The following is a 17,756-nucleotide window of genomic DNA, read 5'->3' on the forward strand; positions in this document are numbered from 1 at the left end:
CCTTTGCATCCAAACCCTAATTGTGGATACAGTGATACAGCGAGTAATGTTTGGAGAGCTGTAACTTCTATTTGGCACCTGACTGATGTTGCTCAAAAGCAACTGACTGATGTTGTTGGGAAAATGAGAAGTCAGGAGACAATACTTTAAATTATGTGAAGAAAAAGAAAAAAGAAAGAATGATTAGCCCAGAGTCATCATCCAGAAATCTTTCAGTTCTACTCCCCTATAAATTATTGAGGGAGTTCCTTCTTGGACAACGAGAACTATTTAATAGTACCCTTCCAAGCTCGTAATTACTCAAAGATCTTTCTTTAGTCACAAGACATCCTGGGACTCGGTTCTAAATCACAGCTCGATGTTAAAACGTCCCAGTAATGCGTAAATGCAGTAATCCAAGGGAGAAACACCACGCTTCACTTCTTCTTTATCACACAAAAAGAACACTGAGTGCTTGTGTTGGATGTTTTGTTTTAAGACTGTGCTGGGGGTTTTGCTCTGGAACTTACTTTTATTACAAAAGGAGCACATGCTCATTGTAAAACAATCCCCCTCCCCACCCCTCTGAGGGTCTGAATTAAAAGGTTAATGTCGCCTGTCCCATCACAGCACCACTGCCCAGGGGTAGAAAACACTACTGAAGTTCAGTGTGGGTCATTGCAGACCCACTCTTGGCACACACCAACTATATGAATGTGCACCGCTTTTTCCCCTAAGCTTCCAGCTAGAAAATTAAGAGCAACCTTTAAGCATTCCTTTCTCTTGAGCTGTATTTGACCAGCTAAGTGCTAGTTCAAACCATGATCTAAACCAGAAGGCTTCTCTCAGGAGGTCATCTGCTAAATGCCAGGTGTTGGGGTCAGAGCCACATTTTCAACTTTTCACCTCACAGTTGTTGAGGTGATCGTGCTCAGAAAACCAGGATCCCAGTTCCACAACTCCAGTCTTGTTGGAATCTTACAGCTTCATCAGTCACTTCAAACAATTGTAAATGATACCCAGGAGCCCACGTAGACCTGGGACTCTAGGTTTTAACCCACCTCTGTAGAGAGTACCTGGGGGTCCAAAGGTGGTTGCTTCAAATCTGTTCAAGCTTTGGTGATCTTTGGGGGAAATCTAAAAGGAAATACAGTACAACAGCGTCACTTAAAACTATTAATAGTAGGATTGTTGCTGTTGTTCAGTTGCTAAGTCACGTCCAACTCTTTGCAATCCCCTGGACTGCAGCATGCCAGGCTTCCCTGTCCTTCACTATCGCTCAGAGTTTGTTCAAATTCATGTCCATTGAGGCAGTGATGCCATTCAACCATCTCATCCTTTGTCGCCTCCTTCTCCTACCTTCAACCTTTCCCAAGATCAGGGTCTTTTCCAATGAGTTGGCTTTTTGCATCAGGTGCTCAAAGTATTGGAGCTTCAACTTCAGCATCAGTCCTTCCAGTGCATATTCAGGGTTGATTTCCTTTCAGATTGACTGGTTTGATCTCCTTGCTGTTCAAGGGACTCAAGCCTTCTCCAACACCACGTTCCCAAAGCATCAATACTTCGGTGCTCAGCTTTCCTTATGGTACGGCTCTCACATCCATACATGACTCCTGGAAAAACCATAGTTTTAACTATGCAGAACTTTGTTGGCAAAGTAATGTCTCTGCTTTTTAATACGCTGTCTAGGTTTGGCATAGCTTTTCTTCGAAGGAGCAAGCATCTTTTAATTTCATGACTGCAAATGGACTAACCCTAACCCCAACCATTCAAAACTCACAGGAGCTTGGTTTCTTAAAGTATGGTCACAGTTCCATCTGTCCAGGGTATTTGCTTGCTTAATATTAGTTTTATTTATTAGGCAGTGCTGGGTCTTAGTTGCTTCCATCTTCATTGTGGCATGCAGGATCTCTAGTTGCAGCATGCAAACTCTTAGTTGAATGTGTGGGATCTAGTTCCCTGACCAGGAATCAAACCTGGGCTCCCTGCGTTGGGAGTGTGGAGTCCTAGCCACTGGACTACCAGGGAAGTCCCTGCCAACCCAGGACATGTGTTAAACTTACCAACCCAGATGTACTGAATTAGAATCTCTGGGGGAATAGTAACAAGCTTTTTTAATATATAACTTTATTTATTTATTTTTGGCTGTGCTGGGTCTTCATTGCTGTGCAGGCTTTTCCTCTAGTTGCAGCAAGTGGAGGCTACTCTCTAGGTGAGGTGTATGGGCTTCTCATTACAATGGCTTCTCTCAGTGAGGAGCACAGGTTCTAGGGCACTCCGAGTTCAGTAGTTGCTGCACGTGGGCTCTGTAGTCGTGGTTCCTGGGCTATAGAGCACAGGCTCAATAGTTGTGGCACATGGGCTTAGTTACTCCATGGCATGTGGAATGTTCTACAACTAATGATCAAACCTGTGTCTCCTGCATTGGCAGGCAGACTCTTTATCACTGAGCCACCAGAGAAGCCCCAGTAGCGAACATTTTCAAAAGCACCCAATTGGACTCGCATCACACCAAAGTGTGAAAACTGTTGTTCAAGAGAACAGAAGAAATAAGAAGAAAGAAGCCCTGTTTATTCCTTGGGGCTTATTTCAGGCCACACTGTGGGGGGAAAAAAAATCAAGGCCAAAAGATAGGAATGGGGACCCAAGGAGACTCATGGTCTTGTCCAATCACTGTGCAGGCAGAAATCAAATGCAAGGGCCAGGACTTCTATGCAGAGAAGATGAGGATTTCTAAGGCTAGAATAAGTAGTTTTTGATGTTCTATATCAATCCCTCTCCATTAACAAGTGGAGAATATTGAGAACTGAAAATGTGTTAAGTATTGTGAGAGGTGAGTGGCAAACTTATTTAGGGACAAAAGATAAACATAGGTGACATAATATTGAACAGTGTAAGCCACTGTACACTTACCTAAATTATGTGCCTTAGGCAAGCAGCTATGACCAACCTAGACCGAAGAGACATTACTTTGCCAACAAGGTCTGTTTAGTCAAAGCTATGGTTTTTCCAATAGTCATATATGAATGTGAGAGTCGAAGCATAAAGAAAGCTGAGCGCTGAAGAATTGATGCTTTTGAACTGTGGTGTTGGAGAAGAATCTTGAGAGTCCCTTGGACTGCAAGGAGATCCAACCAGTCCATCCTAAAGGAGATCAGTCCTGGATGTTCAGTGGAAGGAAGGACTAACAGTGAAGCTGAAACTTCAATACTTTGGCCACCTGATGCGAAAAACTGACTCCTTGGAAAAGACCTTGATGCTGGGAAAGATTGAAGGCAGGAGGAGAAGGGGACAACTGAGGATGAGATGGTTGGATGGCATCACCGACTCAATGGGCATGAGTTTGAGCAAGCTCTGGGAGTTGGTGATGGACAGGGAAGCCTGGCGTGCTGCAGTCCATGGGGTTGCAAAGAGTCAGACACGACTGAGCGACTGAACTGAATGGAGTCAAACAAGTTCACAGGAGACAGATGACATTTGAAAAGTAAGAGAAAGCTTTAAAAATTGGTTTTGAATTTGATTCGAATACATCCCTGGGAAAGGCAGTCAACCAGGGAAGAACAGTGCATATTCATAGATGAGTGTAGGTCCAGGGCTACGGGGCAGATGGTGCAAGTTGAAGAGGATGACGAGTCTGAGTGAACAGTGGGAAGACAATGGAGGGCCCAGAAAATAAAGCAGAAAGTCTAGGTTTCATGAAGTGTGAAATGGTCATAAATACTTTCCGCAGACATTGGGTTGGCCAAAAACTTCATCCGGGTTTTTCCACATCGTATGGAAAAGCCCGAACAACGTTTTTGGCCAACTCAATATTTAGAAAGTGTTATTCCATCTCACACTAAGGGACTCCCCCTGGAGAAGCAACTAATCATCTATCTCCCAAATCTCTATGGGCTCTTAAGAGTGACCTAAGTTTTCCTTGGTGATTCACTGAGCAAGGAGAAGAGCTAGGAGAAGAAATCAAAGGTTTTGGTTTAGGACTTGGTAAGTTTGAGGTGCCTATTGGATATCTAAGTGGAAAAGTCAGTGGGCAGCTGAATTTAAAAGTCTAGAGAGGGACTTCCTTGGTGGTCCAGTGACAGACTCCACACTCCCAGTGCAGGGGGCCTGGATTCCATCCCTCGTCGGGAAATAGATCCCATGTGCCACAACTAAAAGATCCTGCATGCTGCAATGAAGACCTGGCACAGCCAAACGAATAAATAAATAAAATTTCTAAGCCTAGAGAATGAGGAGATGCCAGCAGGGGAAGCGATCGTGTGGGGATAGTATTTAAGTGGCAGTTAGTGTATCGAAGCACCTTCTCAGTTTGCCGTGCTCCATCTCCACTGGTTAGCAGCAGAATGGTACCTGAAATCATACCTGTTTCATCATTCAAGACTCATCTCCAAGGCTTTCCTGGTGGCTCAGTGGTAAAGAATCCGCCTGCCAATGCAGGCAACATGGGTTCAATCCCTGGTCCAGGAAGATTCCACATGCAGCAAAGCAACCAAGTCCAGGCACCACAGCTATAAGCCTGTGCTCTAGAGCCCGGGAACCTCAGCGACTGAGCCCTCATGCCACAACCACTGAAGCCCGCGTGCTCAGCCCCTGCTCCACAAGAGAAGACACCACAATGAGAAGCCCTCGCACCACAACTAGAGAGTGGCCCCTGCTCCCCACCACTAGGGGAAAGCCCGCACTGCAACAGACGCAGCCAAAAGTAAATAAATAATAAAATTATATATATATTTTTAAAAATCTCCAAATACCAGAATCCAAATCTCAACATGGCTAAGCCCCACATCCATGTCTCTAACTCTAAGCCATATTTTTTCATTTGGCTGTCTTAACAAAATGTCTAACTCAATGATAATGAAAACATGACATGTCAAAATTTGTGGGATGCATCTTTAAGTGATGCTTAGAGAAAGGTTTATATTAGAAGAGGAACAGTCAAAACATCAACAATCTAATTACTCATCTCAAGTAGTTAGTAAACAAACAGCAAATTAAATCCAAGAAAGTTGAAGGGAGGAAATACAGATTAAAACAAAAATTAATGAATTAAATAATATAAAAAAGATAGGATCAACAAGGTGAGTTCTTTGAAGACACTAATTGATAAAACTCTGGCAAGACTTATTAAGAAGAAAGACTGAATAATTTATATCAAGAATAAAAAATGGGACTGCATTAGACTGCTGAGGCAGCCGTAGAACCACTGACTAGATTGCTTAAACAACAGAAATTTATTTTCTGTCATGGAGGCTAGAAGTCCAAGATCAAGGGGTCAGCACGGTTGGTTTCAGGGAAGGTTTCTGTTCCGGGTCTCTGCCCTTGGCATGTAGGTGGCTTTGTTCCCCCTGAGTCTTGACATGATCTTCCTTCTGTGGGTGTCTGTGTCTTAATGTTTCTTCTTATAAGGACACCAGTCATATTGAATTAGGGACGACCCATATGACCTCATGTTACTTTGAATGTGAATGTGAAAGTCAGTCATGTCTGACTCTTTGCAACCCCATGGAGTGTAGCCTGCCAGGCTCCTCTGTCCATGGGATTTCCCAGGCAAGAATACTGAAGTGGGTTGCCATTCCCTTTTCCAGGGGAACTTCCTGACCTAAGGATCAAACCTAGGTCTTTCTCATTGCAGCCAGACTCTTTACTGTCTGAGCCACCAGGGAAGTGCCTTGTTACTTTGCTTATCCCTTTAAAAGGCCCTATCTCCAAATACAGTCACATTCTGAGGTATTGGGAGTTAGACTTTAACATATGAATTTGGAGAGGGAGGGGGAGACAGAATTCAGCTCATAACAAGGACATTACTACAGCTCTTATAGACATCAAAAAGGTCACAAGAGGATATTATAAACAAATGTGTGCCAAAAAGAGTTTTAAAATTAAGACGAAGTGGACAATTTCCTTGGAAAACACATATTCTGAATCACAAAAAGAAATAGAAAATCTGAATAGCTTATAACTATTAAGAAATTGAATTCACAATTTTAAATTTTCCAACAAAGAAAACTCCAGGCCAAGCTGGCTCACTGGTGAGTTCATCTAAACATTTAACAAAGATATAATGCCAATATTAACCAAATTCTTCCTGAAAGCAGAGGAAAAGAGGGGAGAGAGAAACACTCTTTAATCTGTCTTATGAGGCCAGCATGACCTTGAAACCAAAACCTGATAAGACATTTTTTAAAAGGAAATTTACAGATTAATCTCTTTCTTAAGCAAAATATTAGCAAGGCAAAGCAATCAGTACATAAACAGAATGATATATCACAACTAAGTTGTGGGAGTTTTCCCAGAAAGTAATTTTATGTCATATTTGAAAATTAATGTTGACAGAAAAAAGAAAAATTGTGAACCTATCAATGGATTTTTAAAAAAACCTTTGATTAAACTCAATAGTCATTCGTGGGGAAAATTCTTAACAACTAGAAATAGATGGGAACTTCCTTAATATGATAAGAACATCTACAAAAACCCTACAGCATGCATCATGCTTAAGGTGGAATGTTAAAAGCTTTCCCTTTGAGATTAGGATTGGATGAGGATGTCTGCTAACTCCAGTTCTATTCAATGTCATTTTAGAGGCTCTAGACAATGCATATGGCAAGAAAAAAAGAAAAGAGAAGACATTAAAATTGGAAAGAAACAGGGAAATTGCCATTATTCACAGGCAACATGTCCGTTAATACAAAAAAGCTAAAAGGAGCTAAGCAAATTAATGTATTTAACACTATTGCTCAGTTCAGTCAGTTCAGTTCAGTCGCTCAGTTGTGTCCAACTCTTTTCGACCCCATGAATCGCAGCACGCCAGGCCTCGCTGTCCATCACCAACTCCCAGAGTTCACTCAGACTCATGTCCATCGAGTCAGTGATGCCATCCAACCATCTCATCCTCTGTCGTCCCCTTCTCCTCCTGCCCCCAATCCCTCCCAGCATCAGGATCTTTTCCAATGAGTCAACTCTTCGCATGAGGTGGCCAACGTACTAGAGTTTCGGCTTCAGCATCATTCCTTCCAAAGAAATCCCAGGGCTGATCTCCTTCAGAATGGACTGGTTGGATCTCCTTGCAGTCCGAGGGACTCTCAACACTATGCTAGATATACGGTAAATATATAAAAATATTATTTCTAGATACTAGAAACAACTTGAAAATGATACTATTTACGATAGCATTAAAAAATAGCAGTACCTCAGTTCAGTTCAGTTCAGTTGCTCAGTCATGTCCAACTCTTTGCGACCCCATGAATCGTAGCATGCCAGGCCTCCCTGTCCATCACCAACTCTCGGAGTTTACTCAAACTAATGTCCATCAAGTCGGTGATGCTATCTAACCATCTCATCCTCTGTCGTCCCCTTCTCCTCCTGCCCCCAATCCCTCCCAACATCAGAGTCTTTTCCAATGAATCAACTCTTCCCATGAGGTGGCCAAAGTATTGGAGTTTCAGCTTTAGCATCAGTCCTTCCAATGAACACCCAGGACTGATCTCCTTCAGAATGGACTGGTTGGATCTCCTTGCAGTCCAAGGGACTCTCAAGAGTCTTCTCCAACACCACAATTCAAAAGCATCAATTCTTTGGCGCTCAGCTTTCTTCACAGTCCAACTCTCACATCCATACATGACCACTGGAAAAACCATAGCCTTGACTAAACAGACCTTTGTTGGCAAAGTAATGTCTCTGCTATCTAGGTTCGTCATAACTTTCCTTCCAAGGAGTAACCATCTTTTAATTTCATGGCTGCAGTCACCATCTGCAGTGATTTTGGAGCCCAGAAAAATCAAGTCTGACACTGTTTCCACTCTTTCCCCATCTATTTCCCATAAAGTGGTGGGACCAGATGCCATGATCTTCGTTTTCTGAATGTTGAGCTTTAAGCCAACTTTTTCACTCTCCTCTTTCACTTTCCTCAAGAGGCTTTTTAGTTCCTCTTCACTTTCTGCCATAAGGGTGGTGTCATCTGCATATCTGAGGTTATTGATATTTCTCCCAGCAATCTTGATTCCAGCTTGTGCTTCATCCAGCCCAGCATTTCTCATGATGTACTCTGCATGTAAGTTAAATAAGCAGGGTGACAATATACAGCCTTGACGAACTCCTTTTCCTATTTGGAACCAGTCTGTTGTTCCATGTCCAGTTCTAACTGTTGCTAGGAATAGATAAAAGAAATGTAAGTCCTGTATAGGATGAAACACTAATGAGAGAAATTTTAAAAGGGCTAACTAAATGGAGCTATTGATCTCTCTCTCTCTCTCTCCACACACACACACACACACACACATATATATATACACACATATATAATGTTCATAGATTGTGTGTTAGTCGCTGTCATGTCTGATTCGTTGTGACGCATGAACTGTAGCCCGCCAAGCTCCTCTGTCCATGGAATTGTCCAGGAAAGAATACTGGAGTGGGTTGTCATTCCCTTCATAGATTGAGTATTGCAGATATTTCAGTCTTCCCAGATCAATCCATCATTCTAAAATTCCAAGTTTAAAAATCCCAAAGTTTCTAAAATAAATATATGTTATGGATATTAAAAGACTGAGTATTAAACATGCACAGTAAAGGGTTAAGAACAGTCAAAAAATTTTTAAAGACACACACAGTTGGAGAACTTACTCTGCCAGATGGAGACTTACCATAAAGCTATGTACACATACAGGCTAATGAACCAACGGGACAGAGTAGAGTCCAGAAACAGACCCCACATGTGGGTACTTGATTTGTGACAAAGAAGACACCTTAGAATAGTGAGGAAAGTACACTCTTCAATAAATGGTGTTCAGCCAGGCAGATATTCATATGAAAAAAAAATTAAGCTTGATACTTACCTTAAACTAAAAATGAACACCAATTCTTGATAAATTATAGGCTTATACACAGAGGGTCAGAAATAAAAGTTCTAGAAAATGACATAGGGGAATATATTAACAACCTCAGGTTAGGAAAGATGTCTTAAATAGGACACAGACACACACTCAGAAAAGTACAGATGGACCTATTTGTAGGGCAGGAATAGAGACAGAGACATGGGGAATGGACATGTGGACACAGAGCAGGAGAAGCGGAGGTGAAACGAATTGGGAGGGCGGCACTGACATGTATCCATGACCATGTGTAGAATAACCAGTGGGAAGCTGCTGTCTAGCACAGGGAGCTCAGCTTGGTGCTCTGTCACGACCTAGAGGGGTGGGATGGTGGGCAGGGAGGCTTAAGAGGAAGGAGATGTGTGTATACATATGGCTGGTTTGCTTCACTGTACAGCAGAAAATAACACAACATTGTAAATCAATTATACTCCAATTTTTTTGAAGTTAAAAAAATTAAGAAGCCATCTAGAACATATAAATACCTATATTTTAAAACAAAAATCAGTAAGAAGACACCAATGGATTATTTGAACTACATTAAAATTGAGAATTTACAAAAAGTTTAAATTTAAATACAAAAAAAATGCTTATGGATCAACTTCCAACCCAATAGAAATATAGGGAAAAGATTTGATCGGGTATCTTAAAGAGGAGATACTGAGATGACTAGTGAACATATGAAGAGATGCTCAGCCTCATTAGTCACAAGGAAATGTAAATTATAACCACCATCATACACCAGTATACATCTACCGGATGGCTAAAAGACAAACAATACCAACTTGTGCTAAGTATGTGAGCAATACACAGTGCCATTATGGGTGTACATTTGTACAACCTTTTGGAAAACTGAGTTATCTACTAAAGCTCAATATATTTACCCTGAAATGCCACTTCTGGATGTATACCCTAAAGAAAGGGCTTCCCTGGTGGCTTAGACGGTAAAGAATCTGCCTGCAAAGCAGGACATCTGGGTTTGATTCCTGGATCAGGAAGATCCCCTGGAGAATGGAATGGCTATCCTCTCTAGTATTTTTGCCTGGAGAATCTCAGGGACAGAGGAGCCTGGTGGGCTACAGTCCATGGGGTCCAGCATCAGAAATGACTATGCGACTAACACTTTTCACTTTCACCCGAAATAAACACCTACATATGTATACCAAAAGTGTGTATTACAGTGTCCACAGTAGCATTATTATAGTAACCTTAAAATAGAAACAGCCCACGTGTCTGTTAACAGAAGGATGGATAAATATCTCAGCCACACATTACAGTTCTGAAAATGAGCTAGAGTTACGTGGACAACTTGCAAAATCAAAATAATGAACCACAACAACAATTCAGACACAAGAGAATGCATACTTCTGATCCTGTTTACACAGATTTTTCTTAAAAAGGCTGAACTAGGGAATTTCCTGGTGGTCCAGTGGTTAGGACTCAATGCTCTCACTGCCAGGGCCCCAGGTTCAATCCCTGGTTGAGGATCTAATATCCCACAAGCTGTGAGGCACAGCCAAATAAATAAATAAAAACAAAAACAAGCAAACAAAAAGAAAGTAAATGCAGGGGAAAAAAGGAAATGCTAAACTAAACCCTAGATTTTAAGGCTTCATGCAGCTGTACAGAATGATTCAGGGTGGCCAGTCTGCAAACAGTTTCTTGTCCATCAGTAAAGAGGAGTTTGCACCAGAGTGTCAATAAACTCTTTACTTAGTTCAGCTTTTTCCCCTCTTTCACAGTAAGACTTTCCAGATGAAGGCAGCAGTGTGGTGATGTTTAGTTGCTAAGCATGTCTGACTCTTTGCGACCCCATGGACTGTAACCCGCCAGGCTTTCTGTCTGAGGGATTTCCCAGGCAAGAATGCTGGAGTGGGTAGCCATTGCCTTCTCCAGGGGATCTTCCCATCCCAGGGATCAAACGCATGGCTCCTACTTTGGCAGGTGGACTCTACCACTGAGCCACTGGGGAAGCCCAAGGAGCCAGTGCATTGATTTGAATCCTGGTAGCAGCCCTGCATCTTGCAGCAGACTGGCGATCTGACTAGCATCACTGTGACATCCCAGGCTCATCTGAGTTCACTTGCTGCTGCAGTAAATAGTTCCCAGCAAGCTGAGTTTCCCTTCGCAAGCTGCTGAGATTTCTCCAGCACCCTGAGAGCCCGTCCCTCCTCCAAAATCTATAGCTACAGTGCTAACAGTTAGGTCCCTAGGGCACCCCTCCACTGGAACAGACTTGTTGCTCAGTAGCTAAGTCATGTCCACCTCCTTGCAACCCCATGGCGTGCAGCATGCCAGGCTCCCCTGTCCTTCACTATCTCCCAGAGTTTGTTCAAATTCATGTCCACTGAGTCAGTGATGCTATCCAAGAATCTCATCCTCTGTCACCCACTTCTCCTCTTGCTCTCAATATTTCCCAGCATCAGGGTCTTTTCCAAAGAATCAGGTGGCCAAAGTATTGGAGCTTCAGCGTCAACATCAGTCCTTCCAGTGAATATTCAGGGTTGACTTTCTCCAGGATTGACTGTTTTGATCTCCTTGCTATCCAGGGAACTCTCAGGAGTCTTCTCCAGAACCACAGTTCAAAAGCATCAATTCCTCAGTGCTCAGCCTTCTTTCTGATCTGACTCTCACATCCGTACATGACTACTGGAAAAACCATAGATTTGACTATATGGACCTTTGTCAGCAAAATGATGCCTTTGCTTTTTAATATGCTGCCTAGGTTTGTCATAGCTTTCCTTCCAAGGAGCAAACGTCTTTTAGTTTCATGGCTGCAGTCACTGTCGACAGTGATTTTGGAGCCCAAGAAAAGAAAATCTGGGCCTGCTGCCACATTCTCCCCTTCTATTTGCCATGAAGTGATGGGACCAGATGCCATGATCTTAGTTTTTTGAACGTTGAGTTTTAAGCCAGCTTTTTCACTCCTCTTTTTCACCCTCATCAAGAGGCTCTTTAGTTCATCTTTGCTTTAGTTCCTCCTCTTTCCAGTTTCAGAAGAGACTGAAAGTTGGTAAATAAATGTCTCAGTGCTCCATCCTGCAGCAGAACAATGATAAATGAGTTCCATTAGGCTTCTTGGGCACCCCAATACTACTGAGCCCCTGCTGCCCACACTGGTGACCTACTCATGCACGCCTTTGTCACTAGCTTCTCTCCCTTCCACACCCTACTCTCCTTACTCAGGCTTCCTGGAATCACTTCCTACCAGCTTGGGCATATCTGTTGCAGCTATTTTTTGAAAAGCCTGAAAGCAATGAACATAGAAGTCAGAAAAGTGATTACCTCTTGGCAGGGATTGAGAACAGAAGAGATTCATGATAGAGACAGCAGAAGATGGATTTCTAGGGAACTGGCAAATATTCTACCTAGACCTGGCTGCAGTTCCACACGTGTGATAAATCATTGTTTTGTGCACTGTTCTGTGTCATATTTCATACCACAAAATATGGGCATGAAGATAAAAGATTAAAATCATCTGAAAACTTAATAGGTCTTAAATGTATTAGTTGTATAAATTGTGGTTAAGTGTTAGAAGCTTTTGTTTAGTAGATTCAGAATTTTAATATATTGAACAGATAGATAAAGCACAAAAGCACCGAAACTCTCAAGATCCCAGTGAGTACAATCCAGGAGTTTCCACTCTCAAGACCCACCCAAAGAATGGCTGGCACTTCTCATGAATGTTGGACGCTTACTGCTCTCTCAAAGTAAAAAAAAGTGAAAGTGTTAGTCACTTAGTCATGTTGACTCTCTGCAACCCCATGGACTGTCACCCACCAGGCTTCTGGGTCCATGGGATTTCCCAGGCAAGAATATAGGAGTGGGTTGCCATTTCCTTCTCCAGGGATTCTTCCCAACCCAGGGATTGAATTCGGGTCTCCTGAATTGCAGGCAGACTCTTAACCATTTGAGCCACCAGCATGGGGGGACAGTAAATCAAATTGAACTTGGCCAGCACTGGTCAGAAGCCCAAGTCTGGGGTCCTGATTGCCTAACAGTTTCAAGAAAGAAGATCTTGGGCTCCCCAGCGTGGCTTCCTCCACCAGGGTCTGGGAGCTGACCCAGCAGGGCTGCCGGGTGGGGCATATCAAAATATTGGATATCAAGTATTGCCTGGAACTCACCCATACATGAGACTTATTTGCTGTTTATCTGAAATTTTAATTTAACTGGGCATTCTGCATTTTCTCAAACGACCCTATGTCCCTGTGAGGCTGTGTCTCAGCCCATAGATGGAGTCCACAGCCCTCCTGGGTGCCTCGACTCTAAAACCTGAGTATAAACACCCTTCTGCTCCAGCACTCCTGATATCCAGATCTGGGTTCTCGCTCTGGCTGAGCTTAGACTCCAGACACGCCGCACCCCCTCCCACCCCACTTTGTCCAGCCTTTGGACGGCCCAGAGTCCAGGGTTTGGTGTCATAGGCTCCTTACAAGAAGGACATATGCTTGGAAATAGTCTGATGAAGTTCCCAGGATGCCCACAACAATTTGTTTAACCCATAATCTACGTGTGTAGACACAGGGATGACCACACAACCTCAGCTGACCCCGTTCTGTGTAAATCAAATAAATGTGTTTAAAGTGTCCACGCTGTGTTTGGCCCTCTGCTTGCCAGGTCGTGCAGGAGGACACAAAAGGAGTCGGATTGTCCTGTCCCCCAGGGCTCTGCGATGCAAACTCTATGCATGTGTGTGCACACGCGCGTGTGTGCGTGGAGGGCACATCAGATCCACAGGAGTTGCCCAGGAAAACGAAAAGCAGTATTGACTGAAGGGCACCAGTAATCTGTTAACTATGTCTTAGAGAAGAGAAGGCACCTTTCTCTACAACACGTGTGGAAGCACATGCTTTCATGCACAGACACACACCTGCAGCTCTGTCAGTCCTGAACTGGGAGCCAAAAGGCAGCTCCTGGGGCAAACAATTGATGGGGCCACAGTCATGGGGGAGGCTGGGAAAGGCGGGTGGAGCGCAGGTTGGGAAGGCCTCCGGATGGTTTGTTTATATATATACATGTTTATCTGGCTGCACCAGAGCTTAGTTGCAGCAGGCAGGATCTTCCGATGTTTGTTGCAGCATGCTGCTGCTGCTTAGTCGCTCAGTTGTGTCTGACTCTGTGTGACCTCATAGACTGTAGCTCGCCAGGCTCCTCTGTCCATGGGATTCTCCAGGCAAGAATACTGGAGTGGGTTCCCATTTCCTTCTCCAGGAGATCTTCCGGACCCAAGGATTGAACCCACGTCTCCTGCCTGGCAGGCAGGTTCCTAACCCTGAGCCACATGGGAAGCCCTTGTTGCAGCATTCAGGATATTTAATTGCGGCATGCAGGACCTAGTTCCCTGACCAGGGATCAAACCCGGGTCCCTGCACTGGGAACTCGGAGTCTCAGCTGCTGGACCACAGGGGAGTCCCTGGGCTGGTAATGATGAAGGTGCCTCCCTCGCTGTCCTAGACCGACCAGTGGAAAGCAGGTGCTCAATAAACACCCAAGCCAGACAGCAAACCCTGCAGCCAAGGTCGTCTCATGCTGCGGGAGGCGTGGGCCCCAGAATCACTCAGCTCTAGGTTCAAGTCCCAGTGAGTCCAGCTCCACTCCTGACTGCCACGTGGCTTTCACTCACCAGGCCTCAGGCTTCCGGATCCAAGAAACATGGTGCGGGTAATGTCCACTTCCTAAAGGGAGGATGATTAAATGAGGGTTCAAGTCCGTAAAAGTACTAACACAAGGCCTGGCAAGAGATCTGTTATTTAAAATAATGTTATTCATTTTCTAAAAAATGCAGTTGTGTGTTTTGCAGAAAAAGTCTGCTTACAAAGTCAAAAAGAATGAGCCTTAGCACCATGAATCCTTGCAAGGTTGGAAAAGGCTTTAAAAGCACCATCTCTTCCCTTTTGTGCCAGAGAAACACTAGAAATGTCGCTGGCTCCCCCCACTGGCCTTCCCTGTGCTCAGGCTCCTTGCAAGTCTGGAAGGTGGGGCTCTCCCACCACCTGGTGGACGGCTTGGGATGGCAGGCAGGTGAGCACGCCATGGGGACCCACCTGAGGTCGTCTCCCACCCTCCCCCTTCTTCCCTCTCTTAGAGCTGAAGCCCCAGCCCATGAGCTAAGCTGTTCCCACCATTTTCAGGGTGCAAAGGACTGGCATCCAGTTATTTATTTGTGGCTGAACTGAGCTTTCTCATGAATCATCACCAGCGGTGGGGCTTGGAGGGTGTGACAGGGACGCACTTACTTTGATCAAACCTGATACAAACTTGAGTTCAATGGGATTCTTTGAACGGTCCTTTTGGGTTTGACTCAGTCACTTGGCAGGCTTCCCAGGTAGTTCTCACTGGTGGGCTACAGTGCATGGGGTCTCAAAGAGTCAGACACGACTGAGCATGTACCCACGCACCAGGCTCTTTAGGACAATGGCTCTGTCCTCCTGTTCCTCTCTAGGGGAATCTGGGGGCAAGGTGGGGTTTGTGTGACCTCCTGGCTGGAGGTCTGGTTCACCAGTGTGCACTGCAGGGGCCAATGGGATTTGGTAGACCCCTGATTTCCAGGGTTCTGCTGTGAAGTTAGTCACTAAGTCAGGTCCGGCCCTTTTGCAACCCCATAGACTGTAGCCCACCAGGCTCCTCTGTCCATGGGATTCTCCAGGCAAGAACACTGGAGTGGGTAGCCTTTCCCTTCTCCAGGGGATATTGAACCCGGGTCTCCCGCATTGCAGGTGGATTCTTTACCATCTGAGCCATGGGGCCATGTCTGCATCTCTCTGCCAGCCTCCACCTACCTCCCGTCCTGACTGCCCTTCCACCCTCTTCAGGTCATCCCTCCCAAAGGGGCCATTACAGCTTTCAGCCCGGAGTAGAGCAACTCAACCCGCCCTGCTCATCTCTCCAGCCAGGCGACTCAGCCCCTTATAAACAGCTCCCAAGGTGAGAGGTAGGCTGAGCCTTTACCCCAGGGGTCCTCATGGGTCCCCTCCTCATGGGTCCCTATCAGCTTGACCATCTCCCAGCCTCCCGCCTCTCCCTTCCTCCCCCAGTGCCTAGGGACAGGGGGTGGGCTTCACTCGTGTTTTCTCCCTGCCCTGTCTCCCTCCTCCCACTTAGGGCTCCTGTCTAGATCCAATGATGAGATGGAGAACCTCGTCCACAAAGAGGGAGTAACACTGAGCTCTGTTCTGGCCTTGGAGGGTTAAGAAAGGAAGCTTCTAACCTTGTAAAGTCAAAAAAAAAAAAGTCAATGGAATTTTAAAGTCCTTTCTTTTTTGACAGTGCCCAGATTTCAATCCTTTTCTCTGGCTGCAGAACCTTCCTTTGAATATCAAAAACGAGATAGTAGCTTTTGTTTTCTTAGCATCCCCAACTGTCCCCAACTCCCTTCCCCTCCTCCAAGATGGTAAAAGCTAAAGAAGCAGCAGATGTCAGCTTCCCCCACCCCCGACACACACACACACACACACACACACACAGTTCCTCCAGGTCCTGGGCAGGGGCCATGCGATCCCAGCCTCCCTTTAGTCACTGAGTCCTGGCCAATGGAGTGAGTGGGATGGGGGCCTCTTGCAAGAGCCAGCATCTCTGAATGACCACGTGGAACTCCCCTGTCCATAAGAAACACCGCCTTGGACTTCACCAGTTGCTCAGTCATGGCCAACTCTATGTGACTCCATGGACAGTCTCCTCTGTCCATGGGATTCTCCAGGCAAGAATACTGGAGTACACTACCATTCTCTCCTCCAGGGGGATCCTCCCCACCTAGGAATCAAACCCTGGTCTCCTGCACTGCAGGTGAACTCTTTACCATCTGAGTCGCCAGGGAAGTCTTGGACTTCACAGGAGCCAAAAATAAGCTATTGGGCTGTTGAGGTTTATAAGTGACAGCTGTGAGCACTGAGCTAACAAAATAGCAGGTCATTTGTGTGTAAATGCAAAATAAAAAAACACATCAGTATTTTTTTCCAACTGTTACTCCTGTTTAGAGATATGATAAGATGGACTCTGTTCTCTCATTCCCCTCTTCCTGGCCAGGGACCCATGAGTCTTCTTTGCTCTGTGCTACACCCCTCCCTGGTGATGTCACTGTCCATGGTTCAGTTTCCGTGTGCAAGTGATTCTCAAAAGACTGTCTGATCCCCAGACCCACATCTCTAGTGGCCTCGGTGCCTCAAAGGCCCTGGAACTCTTCCCGCCTCAAAGGCGACCTGTGACTCGCCTGTGAGCAGCCTCCCCTCCTTCGCACAGGTGCTCGAGCTGGAAACTTCTTGACCCTCCTTCCCTCCTCCCCAAACCCTGCCCGCCTCAACCTGCCACCGAGTCCTCCTGGTTTTACCTGCAAGTGCCTGGGCAGCCACCACCTCTGCCCCTCCACTACCACCCTCATCCTCTCCTACCTGGACAGCTCTGTAAGCTCCTCCTTGGTGCCCCTACCTGGGCCCTGATGCAATCCACTTTCCACTCTGAGCTCAGGATCTTTGCCAAATGTGGACGTGATTTATGTCACCCACTCTGATGCACATGCATGCAGGTTGAGTCGCTTCAGTCAAGTCTGACTCTTTGCGATCCCACAGACTGTAGCCCACCAGGCTCCTCTGTCCATGGGACTCTCCAGGGAAGAAAACTGGAGTGGGTTGCCATGTCCTCCTCCAGTGGATTTTCCCGACCCAGGGATCGAACCTGTGTCTCTTGCGTCTCCTGCATTGGCAAGCAGGTTCTTTACCACTAGTGCCACCTGGGAAGCCTGCTGCATAGGACCTAAGCTTTTTCTTATTCTTGAAAAATGACAGCAGACCACAAGGTCCGTGGGCTGAACCCAAGCTGCCTCTCCTGCCCATCCCTACTCACTGCTGCATCCCAGGCTCACCAGCTTACCCTGGGCCCTCCTGTCACAAGAGCTCTGCACACACTGACCCCGCC

This window comes from Bubalus bubalis, chromosome 5 (assembly GCF_019923935.1).
Source record: "Bubalus bubalis isolate 160015118507 breed Murrah chromosome 5, NDDB_SH_1, whole genome shotgun sequence".
NCBI classification, from domain to species: Eukaryota; Metazoa; Chordata; class Mammalia; order Artiodactyla; family Bovidae; genus Bubalus; species Bubalus bubalis.